Here is a 16,490-nt window from a genome sequence, read left to right on the forward strand (position 1 = left end):
ATAAAGCCCCTCAAAAAGGAGAAACACTGTACTAATGTCGAAATGCAGGCTAATATTCTGTATTCAGGGGGTTCGTAGACGACAATGACTTGCACCAGGCGAGCGGTCTACCTGACGGGAGGCCCTAGCCACACGACATTTCACCACAGCTTGCTACTCAGAACTTAGTACGTAAATGCATGGAGGATGAGAGCATTTATCTGCTGTCGTTAGTGGGCTTTCAACATCACTCGGAATTGCATCGACGAAAAGCTGGACTAATTAAAACGTCGTATCGGTATTTACGCGCTATTTACGACTAGTCCTGCATTGTATAACATCCTCGTCAGTGACGTACCATGTTATGAATAAATAATTTACGTTTCTGCAGCCACTATGATTTTAATGAATCACGTTTGGAACGCGTACTGATTGCTTTTCGGCGTCACAGCGAATAATGATCTACTTCACAGCCGAGAGGGTGAGACGATTTGAGCATATGCCAATTAACTTTTCCCCGCTCATTATTTAATTCAGTCTGTTGGAATTAGTACTTCAGAAGTACTTTCTGTTTTTTGTTTCTTACCTTTCGCCTAATCCCCATATTCCTTTTTCCACCTAAATCTCAATGTGACACTGCGTGCCGCTTTGCGGTACCTGGAACTATGTCATTCGTTTGAAGTAATAAAACGTTAATGAAATTTTTTCTGTTACGTACTTTAAAAAGGAAGAGCTGCAAAAATTGATAAATAATACGTGTACCAAATAAAGTTTCACAGGAAGTATAGTCTCTATCTAACATTTATTCCTTCCTACGACACAAGAACCTGAGAAGTTTGAATTTACGAAGCTTCTTTTACGCCTCATTAATAGTCTAATTTTTTCATGAAGTGATGAGCGGAACTTTCGACGACCAATTTGCGAGGGAAGGAAAGGAATGGAATTCTTTTAACATTTATTACACGTATCAGGGGAAGTTTCACACTACGAGACACTGGCGTTAATTAGTTCTGCTTGTATTTAGCTAGCACGAGCAAGATATAGCAGTGAAGTTTGAAGCTCTCTGGAGATATTTTTTCGTGCACCGTTGAAACTGTAGCAACGTCTTGTCTCAAGGGAAAAAAACGTAATGGAAGACCATCATGAAGTTCCTTGACAGATATTTTAGGTGGAGAGAACAGCAGAAAATGAGTTTCTAGAGACGTGCAAAAGATGCTACTTGCTGAGTTCCTTACAGCCATTTTCGCCATTTTAGTTTTCAGCAATTCGTTTCCTGAACGGGAGCGAGAGACTGCAGCTGCCGCCTTCTCATTAAAAATAGACAGCGTTAGTGTACAGCTCGGTGGGTTGAGCAATTAGAGAAATGAATATTTGACACGCAAGGTATCGATTGATACTAGATACTAAACTAAAAGTGAACTCCATCCGAATAGGCCTTGGAAAGCCCGACGGTACCTACCGGCCGCCGTGTCATCCTCAACCACAGGCGTCACGGGATGCGGATATGGAGGGGCAATGTGCTCAGTACACCGCTCTCCCGGCCGTATGTCAGTTTACGAGACCGGAGCCGCTACTTCTCGGTCAAGTAGCTCTTCAGTTTGCCTCACAAGGGCTGAGTGCACACCGCTTGCCGACAGCGCTCGGCAGACCGTATGGTCACCCATCTAAGTGCTAGCCCAGCCCGACAGCGCTTAACTTCGGTATTCTGACGGGAACCAATGTTACCTCTGCGGCAAGGCCGTCGGCATCGTTGCGAAATAATTAATTAAAATGGCTAGTACTTGGAATACAATTTTGAATCTTATACGCAATAATTGTAAATTGACAGAACAGCTTGTCATCTCATTGAAACTGTCACCTCAGTTCTACTTTCGTCCCGTTAAGTGCAATATCGACGCCACGTTTATTTGAATTGTCAGTAATGTTGCATTTAAGGGCAGGAAACCTACTCCTAAAGTGTAGGTGCGGTAAGAAAGGCCAAGATTTTTGCCGTTAGGCGCATAGATATCTAGATTCCCGACAGCCGTGCACGTAGGGAAGAGCACAGCACTCGGGGTGCCCCACGTCTTCCCAACGGTGTGAGTTGCTTGCCTTTGACTTGGGCAAGATTGGAATCGGAATTGGTTGCCTCAAGTCACTCTCTTGGTCTCGAATCAGGAGCCAGGTGGTGGAGGACATAGCAACGACGCTATAAAGGCTTAAGTGTCTCGTTGTTAAAAGGTCAGTTAAGATATATTCACATCACAGAAATCTGACGCGCTTGTTCGAATCGCGCGTTCATACGTCTTACATTCAGCTTACTGAACTCACATGATCGCATGAGCAACGTTTACGCTAAAAGTCTCTAGATGCTTTCTATCGCGCGTTGACGCGTGAATAAAAAGATAGACAGTGGCTGTTTGCTGTTCAATTGACCGAGCTTTTCCGTCGTCACCAGACGTGTTTTGTGAGTGTTTCTATTACTTCTGTTTGTTGGACTTTGCGGAAAGTGTGTGAAACCGAAGGTGGGAGTGTTGACATCGTGCTACTAACTGACGAAGTAGGAAGAAGGCCAGCAGTTTGGAATATAGCATGGGAAATGTATAAAATATATGAGAGATCTAGTAGATGCTTCAAAGTCCATGAATACAGGTCACAGAAGAATTAAAACAAATAATTAATTTGAACATGTTGATGAGGCAACACAAATCAAGGGCCATGTCGGGGAGGCTATGAAACTGAGGGCAAGGAAGATGGAAATGGCTTTTTCGTTGACGGAAGAGATCAGTTTCTCTTAAGCAAAGCTATGGTATTATGTCACACTAGATAATAAAACCAGCAGTCGAATGCTTGGACTTGAGTAATACAACTACAAATCTTCGAAAAGAAAGCTAAATAGTGGGGCCAGCAATTGCAATTAAAGTCAGCTTATGAGCTATCCGAACCCATATTTTTCCCTTGGATCATTTTCCACACAGAAGATAAAAACCACAACTTCTCAAGTTTGCGACCCAAAATTTTATTTTTATACGTCTCGTATCTCATAGTGTCTGCCTGCAAGTGAGCGCTGCTTTTAGCCCGAAAAACCGTTGGCCTTTCTTTAGCAGTTGGCTTCAGAAAAATTCTGCGGCCATGCATCCGAATGGTGTCTTTCCAGATCTTCTGACCACTTCTCTCCAATATTCTTTCCTTTTTTATTTTTAAGTTTTTTTGAGATATGGGAATCTAAAAGCTTCTATCGAAACGTATTCTCATCCGAACTAGACGACCGTAAAACATCATTCTACATTTCCTCATAGTTACCTTTAGTTGTTCAGCTTCCGTGTACAGATGTTCACTACTTTCCTTCGTATACTCACCGTTGCGTTTTGCTGGCCCCACTATTTAGCTTTCTTTTCGAAGATTTGTAGTTGTATTACTCAAGTCCAAGCATTCGACTGCTGGTTTTATTATCTAGTGTGACATAATACCATAGCTTTGATTAAGAGAAACTGATCTCTTCCGTCAACGAAAAAGCCATTTCCATCTTCCTTGCCCTCAGTTTCATAGCCTCCCCGACATGGCCCTTGATTTGTGTTGCCTCATCAACATGTTCAAATTAATTATTTGTTTTAATTCTTCTGTGACCTGTATTCATGGACTTTGAAGCATCTACTAGATCTCTCATATATTCTATTTTCGCATAAGGTGTGTGAAGGCCTGGATTTGTTGCCAGTGTTCCTAAATGCTTATTTTTCTTGTTAACATAGCAGTGTCTCCGAACAGTATTACCAGATCACAGGCAAAATCTAAACATGAAATTCTAAGATTTTTATTTTTATAGTTCACTTTTTTGGAGAACTGTAGAACTCCTCTTGATAGGTCGCGGCTGAACAAGGCAACGGAAACACCTACTGGAGTAGCAGGGTACTTGTGGAGTACACATAGGAGTTTTCTAGGCCAGGCGGAAGTTTGAGATCCTCTGATGAACACTCGACAGTCGAGACGCATGTGACAAAATCAGATCACGTTCAGAGTGAATACGGCGGGGTCAAGGATTTTCACGTGCCTCGAGATGACTGGATGTTCGTGTTGTCCTCATCATTTCATCATCATTCATGAAAGTGGAGAGATTGGACTGAGCAAAGGTTGAGAATTTGTACGGGCGCTGATAACAGTGCAGTTGAGCACCCCACCAGCCACACATCATGATCATCATTCAAAGAAAGTCCATTCTCAGTAGCACAGTACTAATTGGACGAGACTTTAACGTACAAAATATGGACTGGGACATCTATAGTTTCATTGAAGTGGATATAGACAGGCAGTCTTGTAAATGACTTTTGAACATCCTTTCCAGAAACTGTCTTGAACAGGTAGTTGAACAATCCACACGCAACAGAAATACTTTAAACCTTGTAACTACAAACAGGCGTTACCTTACCGACGGTGACAGTGTGGAGACATAGATAGGTGATCATGAGGTCATCATAGCGACGCAGCTTATTAATGATAATAAATCAATTAAGAAGGGTAGGAGAGTATTTTTGCTAGAAAGAGCAGATAATCAGTTGTTAGCATCCCACTTATACAATGAATGGACATAATTTAGTGCCAGTATCTTGGACGAGAGGAATTATGGACAAGGTTTAAATGGACTGTAAATCGCACTCTGGAGAAGTATGTGCCTAGTAGGTGGATTTAGGACGGGAAAGACAAATTGTCGTTTAGTAACAAAATTTGGAAAATTCTCAGAAACCGAAAAAGTTGTACTTTCGGTTCAAAAGAGAATGCGCAAGTGACACTAGGCAAAAGTTGGTGCAGATGCGTGTGTCTGTAAGAAGATCGATGCCCGAAGAGTATAACTACCACCGTCATACCGTAGCACTACACTTGCGGAGAACCCGAGGAAATGTTGGTCCTACATAAAATCTATGACCAGGACAAATTCAATCACTTGTCGTCTAGTCCGGTGTGACAACGGAAGGTAGAAAAAGAAAAGTTGAAGTTTTAAATTTCGCATTAGGAAGTAGTTCACGCAGGAGGGCCGCGTAGACATATCGTTGTATGATCATTACACAGGCTCCCCCATGCAGGACATAGTAATAGGCAAACCTGGCGTAGAGGAAAATCTGAATAAGTGGAAAACAAATAAATCGCAAGGTCCACAGGTCCAGACGGAATCCCGACTCGGTTTTGCAAAGAGTATTGTACGGTACTGGCCTCCTACTTATCTTGTATTTATCGCGAATCTCTCGCTTAGCGCTAATTCCCAAGCAATGGGAAATCTTCCGTATATAAAAAGGGTGAAAGAACGGATCCATAAAATTGCAGACGAACGTACGTAATATCTTTTGCTGCAGAATTCCTGAACATATCCTCAGTTCAAATATAATACATTTCTTGAGACGGAAAAGTTTTTGACCACTCTTGCGAAATCAGTTTGTCCTTTTCTCAAATTAACCGTGAATAAAGGGCAATAGGCAGATTACATATTCCTAGATTTCAGGAAAGCGTTTGACACAGTGCTTCACTGCAGACTGTTACAGAAGCTAAGAGCATACGGAATAGATTCCCAGATATGCGAATGGCTTAAAATCTTCGTAAATAATAAAACACTGTACATTGCCCTCGGCGGTGAGTTTTCGTCAGAGACGAGAGAATCCGGAGTGCCCCAGGGAAGTGTGATAGGACTGCTATTATTTTCTTTCTACATAAACGATCTGGCGGACAGGGTGGTCAGCAACTGCGCTTATTTGCTGCTGCTGATGATGATGATGCGGTGTCCAGGAAGGTGTCGTAATTGAGTGACTGTAGGAGAATACAAGATGGCTTATACAAAATTTGTAATTGGTGTGATGAATGGCAGCTTGCTCTAAATGTAGAAAAATATAAATTAATGCAGGTGACTAGCATAAACAATCCTGTAACGTTCGAATACAGCATTAGAGCAGTAGTAGTGAATTTATGCAGTTGACTGGCATAAACAATCCCGTAAAGTTCGGATACAGCATTAGGAGTGTGCTGCGCGCTATAGTCATGTCGATTAAATACACTCCTGGAAATGGAAAAAAGAACACATTGACACCGGTGTGTCAGACCCACCATACTTTCTCCGGACACTGCGAGAGGGCTGTACACGCAATGATCACACGCACGACACAGCGGACACACCAGGAACCGCGGTGTTGGCCGTCGAATGGCGCTAGCTGCGCAGCGTTTGTGCACCGCCGCCGTTAGTGTCAGCCAGTTTGCCGTGGCATACGGAGCTCCATCGCAGTCTTTAACACTGGTAGCATGCCGCGACAGCGTGGACGTGAACCGTATGTGCAGTTGACGGACTTTGAGCGAGGGCGTATAGTGGATATGCGGGAGGCCGGGTGGACGTACCGCCGAATTGCTCAACACGTGGGGCGTAAGGTCTCCACAGTACATCGATGTTGTCGCCAGTGGTCGGCGGAAGGTGCACGTGCCCGTCGACCTGGGACCGGACCGCAGCAACGCACGGATGCACGCCAAGACCGTAGGATCCTACGCAGTGCCGTAGGGGACCGCACCGCCACTTCCCAGCAAATTAGGGACACTGTTGCTCCTGGGGTATCGGCGAGGACCATTCGCAACCGTCTCCATGAAGCTGGGCTACGGTCCCGCACACCGTTAGGCCGTCTTCCGCTCACGCCCCAACATCGTGCAGCCCGCCTCCAGTGGTGTCACGACAGGCGTGTATGGAGGGACGAATGGAGACGTGTCGTCTTCAGCGATGAGAGTCGCTTCTGCCTTGGTGCCAATGATGGTCGTATGCGTGTTTGGCGCCGTGCAGGTGAGCGCCACAATCAGGACTGCATACGACCGAGGCACACAGGGCCAACACCCGGCATCATGGTGTGTGGAGCGATCTCCTACACTGGCCGTACACCACTGGTGATCGTCGAGGGGACACTGAATAGTGCACGGTACATCCAAACCGTCATCGAACCCATCGTTCTACCATTCCTAGACCGGCAAGGGAACTTGCTGTTCCAACAGGACAATGCACGTCCGCATGTATCCCGTGCCACCCAACGTGCTCTAGAAGGTGTAAGTCAACTACCCTGGCCAGCAAGATCTCCGGATCTGTCCCCCATTGAGCATGTTTGGGACTGGATGAAGCGTCGTCTCATGCAGTCTGCACGTCCAGCACGAACGCTGGTCCAACTGAGGCGCCAGGTGGAAATGGCATGGCAAGCCGTTCCACAAGACTACATCCAGCATCTCTACGATCGTCTCCATGGGAGAATAGCAGCCTGCATTGCTGCGAAAGGTGGATATACACTGTACTAGTGCCGACATTGTGCATGCTCTGTTGCCTGTGTCTATGTGCCTGTGGTTCTGTCAGTGTGATCATGTGATGTATCTGACCCCAGGAATGTGTCAATAAAGTTTCCCCTTCCTGGGACAATGAATTCACGGTGTTCTTATTTCAATTTCCAGGAGTGTATATAGGCGTAACGTTGCAATGTGATACGAAATGGAACGAGCATATGAGAATGGCAGTAGGGAAAGCGAATGGTCGACTTCGTTTTATTGCAAGAATTTTAGGAAAGTGTGGTTCATCAACAAAGGAGAATTGTAAGAAAGAGAGGTTCATCTGTAATGAAGACCGGATGCAGAACAGTCAAAGCATTCTTGATTACTGCTCGAATATTTAGGTGGCCCACCAGGTTGAATTAAAGAAAGTTATCGATAAAATAGAAAGCTAACTCACAGATTTCTTATCGGTAGGTTCGATCAATGCTCGAGCATTTCGGAGAAGGATCATGAACTCAAATGGAAATCGTTGGAGGGAAGACGAAATTCTTTACGCGGAACACTATTGAGAAAATTTACATAACCGGCATTTGAAACAGACTCCAGAAAGAATTCTACTGCAGCCAACGTACATTCGCCTAAGGGCTACATAGAGAAATTGGCCCTCGCACAGAGGCATATAGACGGCCAATTTTCCACCCAATCTATTTGCGAGTGGAACAGGTCAGAAAATGACTAGTAGTGATACAAGGTACCCACCGCCGCGCACCACACAGCGGCTTTTGGAGTACGTATGTAGATGTAGAGTTCCACCTGTTCATTTACACCACACTTTTTGAGTTCTGCTACCTAGTCTCTCATCACCTTTTCAAGCAAACCACTGAAAAAATGTGGTATAGAGCACCTGCTTGTCTAAAATCTGTTCGCACATCTAAAGCTTCAGATCATCTCTCATAAATATTTACCTTTAGATTTTGTGTTTATTTTTCTTCTTCCTTTATTATAATGGGCAATTTCAGGTGGAGGCTGAAAGAGGGGTACACCCGAAAAGTGAAAGTTTTACAGACGGTTTCATCGACTTTCACATTATCGATATGTGAAAAGCAAATTACATAGAGTGATATGAAGATCGAATTAATTTGGTTTGAAGATGGCGTATTCCTCTATTTTATTAAAGATTATCTGATAGTGACTGCCAATACATGAAGTAATTATCGGCAATTTTATTTCTTGAGGATTACGTTTGGCTGGGCTGGTCATTTCAGAGACAGACAGCGGATAAAAGCAGGCCTAATGGGATCATCAACTTAAAGCGGTTTGATGCATATAAAGCAAATGTAGATCTCAAGAGCGGTTGTAGGAAGCAACATGCTGTAACACAGTTGGTTCAAATGGCTCTGAGCACTATGGGACTTAACATTTGAGGTCATCAGTCCCCTAGAACAGAACTACTTAAACCTAACTAACCTAAGGACATCACACACCCATGCCCTAGGCAGGATTCGAACCTGCGACCGTAGCAGTCGCGCGGTTCCGGACTGAAGTGCCTAGAACCGCTCGGCCACCGCGGCCGGCAATCACTATCGTCAAACCGAGGAAACGCATGAGTGTGCTAATTACGTAATTAACTACCAGTCGGTTCCTTGTTTTGAATCTCTGCCAGCCTTAGATACTTCGAAGTGTTTCACGTTCTTATGATAATTTATCATTTAATAGGATGTTATTAAACATGTTCATGTACTTCAGTGCAACTATTGTGCTTGTTTTGCCTGAGGAAGTATAATCAACAATAGTTACAGTAACTTTGACTTTCATTACATATATACACTGAAGCGCCAAAGAAACTGGTACACGCATACATATTCAAATACAGAGGTATGCAAACAGGCCGAATACGGCGCTGCGGTCGTTAACGCCTATATAAGACAACAACTGTCTGGCACAGTTGTCACATCGATTACTGCTGCTACAATCGCAGGTTATCAAGATTTAAGTGAGTTTGAACGTGGTGTTACAGTCGGTGTAGGAGCGACGGGACCAACAGCTCCGATGTAGCGATGAAGTGGTAATTTTCCCGTACGAGCAGTTCACGAGGGTACCGTGAATATCAGGAATCCAGCAAAACATCAAATCTCCGACATCGCTGCGGCGGCCGGAAAAAAGATCCTGCAAGAACGGGATAAATGACACCTAAAGAGAATCCTTCAACGTGACAGAAGTGCAACCCTTCCGCAAAATACTACAGATTTCAGTGTTGGGCCATCAAGAAGTGTCAGCTTGTGAAACGTTCAAGGAAACATCATCGATATCGGCTTTCGGAGCCGAATTCCCTCTCATGTACCATTGATGACTGCACAACACAAAGCCTTACGACTGGGCCCGTCAACACCGACATTGGGCTGTTGATGACTGGAAACATGTCGCCTGGTCGGACGAGTCTCGTTTCAAATTGTATCGAGCGGATGGATGTGTACGGGTATGGAGACAACCTCATGAATCTATGGACCGTGCATGTCAGCAGGGGACTGTTGAAGCTGATGGAGGCTTTGTAATGGTGTGGGACGTGTGCAGTTTCAGTCATATGGAATTCCTGATACGTCTAGTTACGAGTCTGACAGGTGACACGTACGTAAACATCTTGTCTGATCACCTGAATCCATTCATGTCCATTGTCGATGGGCTTGGTCAATTCCAGCAGGACAATGCTACACCATACACGTCCAAAATTGCTACGGGGTGGCTCCAGGAACACTCTTCTGAGTTCAAACACCTCCGCTGGCCACCAACCTCCCCAGACATGAACGTTATTGAGCATATCTCGGAAGCCTTGCAACATGCTGTTATCTCCATCCACTGGTGAGTGGATTTATGGACAACCAGCAGGATTCATGGTGTCAGTTCCCTCCAGCACTACTTAGGATATTAGTCGAGTCCATGCCAAGACGTACTGAGGCACTTCTGCGTGCTAGCGGGGGCTCTGCGCGATATTAGGCAGGTGTACCAGTTTCTTTGGCTCTTCGGTGTATTTACTGATACAGGTTAATGACATAATGGCGAAGGCGGTGGAGTAGTACAGGTTGTTCCTCGAAGTAAGATGTACTACTGTACCGTGTCATTGCTTAACGTAAAGCCTGATCTGCACATAGTGACAGAGGCGGCATAGTTCCAGAGATGTGGCTGAAATATTCGATGTAGCGAGCGCTCAGCGTAGCGCGGCTGTGCCGAGTTAACCAATTCGGACAGCCTGGTGCAAAAGAAAACAAGCGACCAGCTGATTCAGCAACTAAGTGGCACAGTAATTGCATTCGCTGCGCAGGGGTGGCCCTACCCAGGCCTCTCGTCGCCACGGCTGAGGGGCTGTGACGGAGGAGGATGGAGGAGGGCACTTTAACGACTCCTCCCCTCTCCTCCCTCGCAAAGCTACCCCCCAACCCTCCCAGATGGCGACCGAAGCGTTCCGCGCAATAATATTGCAGCCGCTCCGCTCGACGCGCGCGCCGTAATCCGTTTACGCGAAACAAGTTTAACTGGCGTTCTTCTCCCTGGAGGCGGCGGAGGCGGCCGCAAGCGCTGAACGCCGCCCCACCCCCAAGTCCTCGCCACGTCATCAGGGGCGGCAGAGTGCCGTGGCAGATTTTATTTTTTTCGGCCGTTGTTAAATGCGGAAATGTCGGGCTGGCAGGCAGTGTCCCCTGCGACCAAGCTGTTATTACGCACTTATCTTGTTTGTAGGCTCCTGTAACGCGGAATGATTTCAGACTGCCGTGCAGTTTCGTAAGTCTATAGAAGAAAACCACTGCATGCAAGCAACTGATAGTCCAATGAAGGCAAGAGTCGGGGGAACCCGAAGCACCGCTGAATATTTCCAGCACAGCTGTGGACGAAATAGTAGTAATGGATAAGTTTCATTGCGTATGGCCCTTCGACCCTGAATACTCAACAAGCTAGAAACAATTGTTGACTTTCCCACCCTTGCAGGGTTTTTATAAATTAGTTACACAAAAATGACCTGTAATTGCTGAAAAGATTAATAACTTACAGAAATCTCTGATACAGCACTGAACGCAGTGTATCTTCAAGTTTTATTTACAGCTCCTCGTCATAAATATGGCGCTGATTGCACTGTTGTCAGGGATGTGCAATCCATTTTTGCAGCAGTCATTGTGCATATGTTTTTCGCAGTTTGAATCCACTAGGTGCTGTCAGTGAGTGTTTGGAGAATGGTATAGTCAACAAAACGGTTCAATGTGGCTATCTTTCCCTTTCGTAACACAAAAAATGTCCCTCCTGTAATTAGTTTCTTTCCAAATCCTATGAAGCAAGTGTGGATGTATGGTCACAACTGCTTGTGTTATCATTTTTCGCAGCTCGTCGATCTCTCCTCACCGGCCGGAGTGGCCGTGCGGTTCTGGGCGCTGCAGTCTGGAGCCGAGCGACCGCTACGGTCGCAGGTTCGAATCCTGCCTCGAGCATGGATGTCTGTGATGTCCTTAGGTTAGTTAGGTTTAAATAGTTCTAAGTTCTAGGCGACTGATGGCCTCAGAAGTTAAGTCGCATAGTGCTCAGAGCCATTTTTTTTATCTCTCCCCAGAAGAGCAGGAACAAATATTCTGTCTTTAATGTAACACCATACACAGAAGTCCATTGGGGTTAAATCAGGTGATCGTGGTGGACGCGATATTGTTTCATCACATCCAGTCCAAGTTGCCACACTCCTATGGAGACATACGTCAACTTCACGAAGATAGTGTGGTGACGTGCCAGTTGGCTGGAAAATAAATTCTGTGCTCATAGTCTGTAGTAAGTGAGGCAGTAGATAATTTCCAGTCATGTCCAGGAACGATATGCCTGTTACGGTATACTCAGTGAAAAAGTAAGCATCATAAATTTTATTACAAATGATCTGCGTCCTATACGATACACAGGCGGTTTCAGTGAAACGACTGTACCAATTAATGACAGTTTGTCTTTGAGGTGGTGGCTTTCCCTGAAATGTCTCTGAACTGTAGTACCGGATTTGGATTCATGAAACAGTAAACAACACTGAGCACGCTTTGCACCGTTACACGACTCCATGATGACTGTTGGACTAACTCATTTGCGCATGCCACCTAGCGGAAACGTAGGGAACAAACAGTGCTAGGTGAGGATAAAACTTGAAGATATACTGCATTCAGTACTGTATCAAGCATTTCAGTAAGTTATCTACACTTTTCACAATTAAAGGTACTTTTGTGTAACAAATTTATAGACATTCTGTATAAGGAACATGCATTCTTTATACGACAACTTCGTGGTACAAGTAATACTGTCTTTCTCCCCTGCTGCGCAACCTCTGTAAGCAGTAACACGCTGCTGGCCTCTAAAATTGTAAGATCAAAAAGAATAGCAAATAAAGAAATTAGGGTATGTAGATTGTGAAATTTTGTTTCAGAAAGGTGTCCACACTGGTAACAGCACTGGCTTTCCGCTGGGTGGGCACAGAGTCGAATCGAGTTTGAACGACAGATATGACTAAGCGATTCCATGTTGCTTCATTCTGTGCTACAGTTTTAACAGTCGTGGTTCTGAGTGGGTGGAGATCTTGAGAATCAATAGAACACTTCACGAACGCGCGGTCCTATGTAGCCTTCTTAAAAGTCATAACAGCCATCGGTCTTTAGACGTCAGAAACTACTAACTACTGCTGTCCAAGTTAGTTGCTATGCGAAGAAGAGATGATGGTATTGTGTGCCCAGTGCTATTCCACACCATCACACCAGTTTCTGGACATGTATGACAATGACGAATGCAATCTGCAAACACTCGTTGTTCTTGGAGGCTGTACACATGGATACGTCCGTCCTGATGTTGTTTGCAGAACGCGGTCTCATCTGAAGATATTATGTGGCGCCCCTCCTGTGTCTAGGATAGTCGTTGGCAGCACCACAGTTGACTCATAGCGATAGTGGCTCTGAGCACTATGGGACTTAACATCTGAGGTCATCAGTCCCCTAGAACTTAGAACTACTTAAACCTAACTAACCTAAGGACATCACAAACATCCATGCCCCTGGCAGGATTCGAACCTGCGACCGTAGCAGTCGCGCGGTTCCGGACTGAAGCGCCTAGAACCGCTCTGCCACCGCGGCCGGCCAGTTGACTCAAAAAGAGTCGCAACAATGATAAACATTTATGTATCCAAGCATGAGTGACATCTCATACCAGACTGACATTCGTTGTATGCTGCTTTAAGGTATTGCAGTTGTAATGGTCACTATAAAATTTTCAAATGAAACTATATAGATCCAGAGAACGTTTGAAATCTCCAACACCTATGATGCATATAAGGAAGCAGACGTTATGAACGAAAATTCGCACCAAGGCTCGAATTTGAAACAGGGTCACCTGCTCACTAGGCAGATGCGCTAACCAGTCTTCCACCCTGGAACAGCGGCTTTGCACAACCGCACAGACCTACCCTAGCATGTCTACAATCCACATTCCGATTGATGTCTCAGATTACTTGGTGTTATCCCTCAAATGCTGTTCGACTGTAGAGGGAATACCAGCTAAGACGTCAATGAAAATTTGTTTTCAGGAGGGAGGCGTGCTAGTGTAGTCCGTGCAATTGTGCAAAACAACAGTGACAGGATGGCCTAGTGGTTAGTGCATCTCCCCAGATAGCAGGAGACCTGGATTCGAATCCTAACCTTGGTACAAATTTTCATTCTTACCGTCAGTCTGCATATATACACACTCTGTGAAATATCCGGAACCGCCCCCCCCCCCCCCCCCAAAAAAAAAAAATTACGTTCTTCATGTTACGTGCATTGTCCCGCCACCTGCTGCCAGGTACTCCATATCAGCGACGTCAGTAGTCATTAGACATCGTGAGACAGCAGAATAGGGCGCTCTTCGGGACTCACGGACTTCGAACGTGATCATGTGATTGGGTGTCACTTACGTCAAACGTCTGCACGCGAGATTTTTACACTCCTAAACATCCCTAGGTCCACTGTTTCGGATGTGATAGTGAAGAACATGAAGAGACACGTACAGCACAAAAGTGTACAGGCCGACCAAGTCTGTTGACTGACAGAGACTGCTGACGGTTGAAGAGGGTCGTAATGTGAAATATGCAGACATCTATCTAGACCATCACGCAGGAACTCCAAACTGCATGAGGATCCATTGCAAGTACTATGAGAGTTAGACGGGGGTGAGAAAACTTGTATTTCATGGTCGAGCGGCTGCTCATCAGCCACACATCACGCTGGTGAATGCCAAATTACGCCTCGCTTGGTGTAAGGAGCGTAAACATTGGACGATTGAACAGTAGGAAAACGTTATGTGGAGTGACGAACAACGGTACACAATGTGGCGATCCGTTTGCAGGGTGTAGGTATGGCGAATGGCCGGTGAATGTCATCTGTCAACGTATGTAGTGCCAAGAGTAAAATTCGGAGGCGGTGGTGTTATGCTGTGGTCGTGTTTTTCGTGGAGGGGGCTTGCACCCCTTATTGTTTTGCGTGGCACTATCACAGCACATGCCTACACTGATGTTTTAAGAACCTTCTTGCTTCCCATGGTTGAAAAGCAACGACACGACTTTGTAAGTGATTTTCAGCCAGGTGTCCGGATACTTTTGATCACATCGTGTATATCACAGATATTTGTGACTTGAAAAGGTCTCTGGTACGAAATAGTTTCGTTTGATTAAAGATTAGATTAGATTAGATTGTAGCGGGTGTGGAACATGTCAGAAAGTATAGCATAAAAAACATTTGAATATAATACTTACTACCCTGATCATTCGTCAGTACATTCTCAAAAAAAGATAAATACGTTACAGTAAGCTGGAACAGCTAATATTTACACGATTAATATACTGTCAAAATGAAAACTTTTAATAAATTTATCATACACAAAATACCTAACGTCGACTGTTGTGATCAAGTGCTGTCAAAATTTAAATCTAATAGTAATTTTTTCTTAATCTTATATGGCAGTCCCTCTTAAGATATTCATCTATAGAGTAGAAGGGGTTGCCCATCAAAAAGTGTTTCAAACCCTCTTTAAACCGTGCTTTATCTGAAACCAAGTTTTTAATGGATGCTGGCAATTTATTTAAAATGTGTGTTCCTGAAGATTGGACCCCTTTTTCGACCAAGGTAAGTGATTTTAGGTCTTTATGAAGACTGTTCTTATTCCTAGTATTGGTAAAACGTAATGAGCTACTGGTTGGAAATAAAGATATTCATTAAGGAATAAATATACTGAGAAGCAATGGTTAGAATACAAAGTTCTTTGAACAAGTTTCTACATGATGTTCTTGAACTGACGTCACAAATGATTCTTGCTATACACTTTTGGACGCTAAAAACTTTTGCTCTGTTAGATGAGTTACCCCAGAAAATTATCCCACATGACGTAATAGAATGCAAGTAAGCAAAGTATGCAAGCTTTTTTACATTGATATCTCCTACATCTGACATCATTCTCACTGCAAATACACGCTTCTTTAAGCGCTTCAGCAATTCTGTGGTATACTCTATCCTACTGAATTTATTATCGAGTTGTAATCCCAGAAATTTAACAGTATCAGAACTGCGTATTGTAAGCCTTTTCAAGGTTTAATGACAGTAAATTAGCTTTAAACCATTTATTAATGTCACTGAAAATTTGATTAGCAGCTTGCGTTAAATGCTCAGCTGCAGTTCCAGTACAGTTAAAGAAGCTCTTCAATATCAATTGGGCTGAGGTGTGAATGGGAATTTGGACTGAGGAGGAAGACTGCTAGGATCATGCACCTCTGATTTCTCTAATTTTATTATGATGGTCATGTCTCCACACAAATTGTGGGGTTGAGCAAAATATTTTCGCAATCGGGGGAGAGAGTTGTCTGTTGAAATGCTGTGAAAAGACCTCACTGAAGGAAAAAAAAACGCCTTTATTTTAATGATCGCGTGTCATATCCGTAACATTCTCTCCCCTATTTGTGATAATACAAAACGAGCTGCCCTTCTTTGAACTTTTTCGACGTCCTCCGACAATCCTATCCAGTAAGGTGCCCATACCGCACAGTAATACACTAGAAGAGTTTCGACAAGAGTAGTGTAGGCAGTCTCTTTCGCAATTGTATTGCATCCTGCAAGTGTTCTGACAACAAAATGCAGCATCTGTTTCACCTTCCCCATAACCTTCTCTAAGTGACCTCCATAATTTAAGTTTTTCACACTTGTAAACCCTAGGTATTTAGCTGAGTCGACTACTTTTAAATTTAT

The 16,490-nt window shown here is 44.3% G+C and overlaps 1 protein-coding gene and 1 pseudogene across 1 annotated transcript in view; both read right to left on the reverse strand.

Moving 5' to 3' along the window:
• LOC126161541 (probable G-protein coupled receptor CG31760) overlaps positions 1 to 16,490 on the reverse strand; it is a 439,386-nt gene that overhangs the window by 273,365 nt on the left and 149,531 nt on the right. The gene's annotated exons all lie outside the window — the stretch shown is intronic.
• On the reverse strand, positions 1,608 to 1,725 carry LOC126163672 (5S ribosomal RNA; annotated as a pseudogene).

Source organism: Schistocerca cancellata, chromosome 2 (assembly GCF_023864275.1).
Source record: "Schistocerca cancellata isolate TAMUIC-IGC-003103 chromosome 2, iqSchCanc2.1, whole genome shotgun sequence".
Taxonomy (NCBI): domain Eukaryota; kingdom Metazoa; phylum Arthropoda; class Insecta; order Orthoptera; family Acrididae; genus Schistocerca; species Schistocerca cancellata.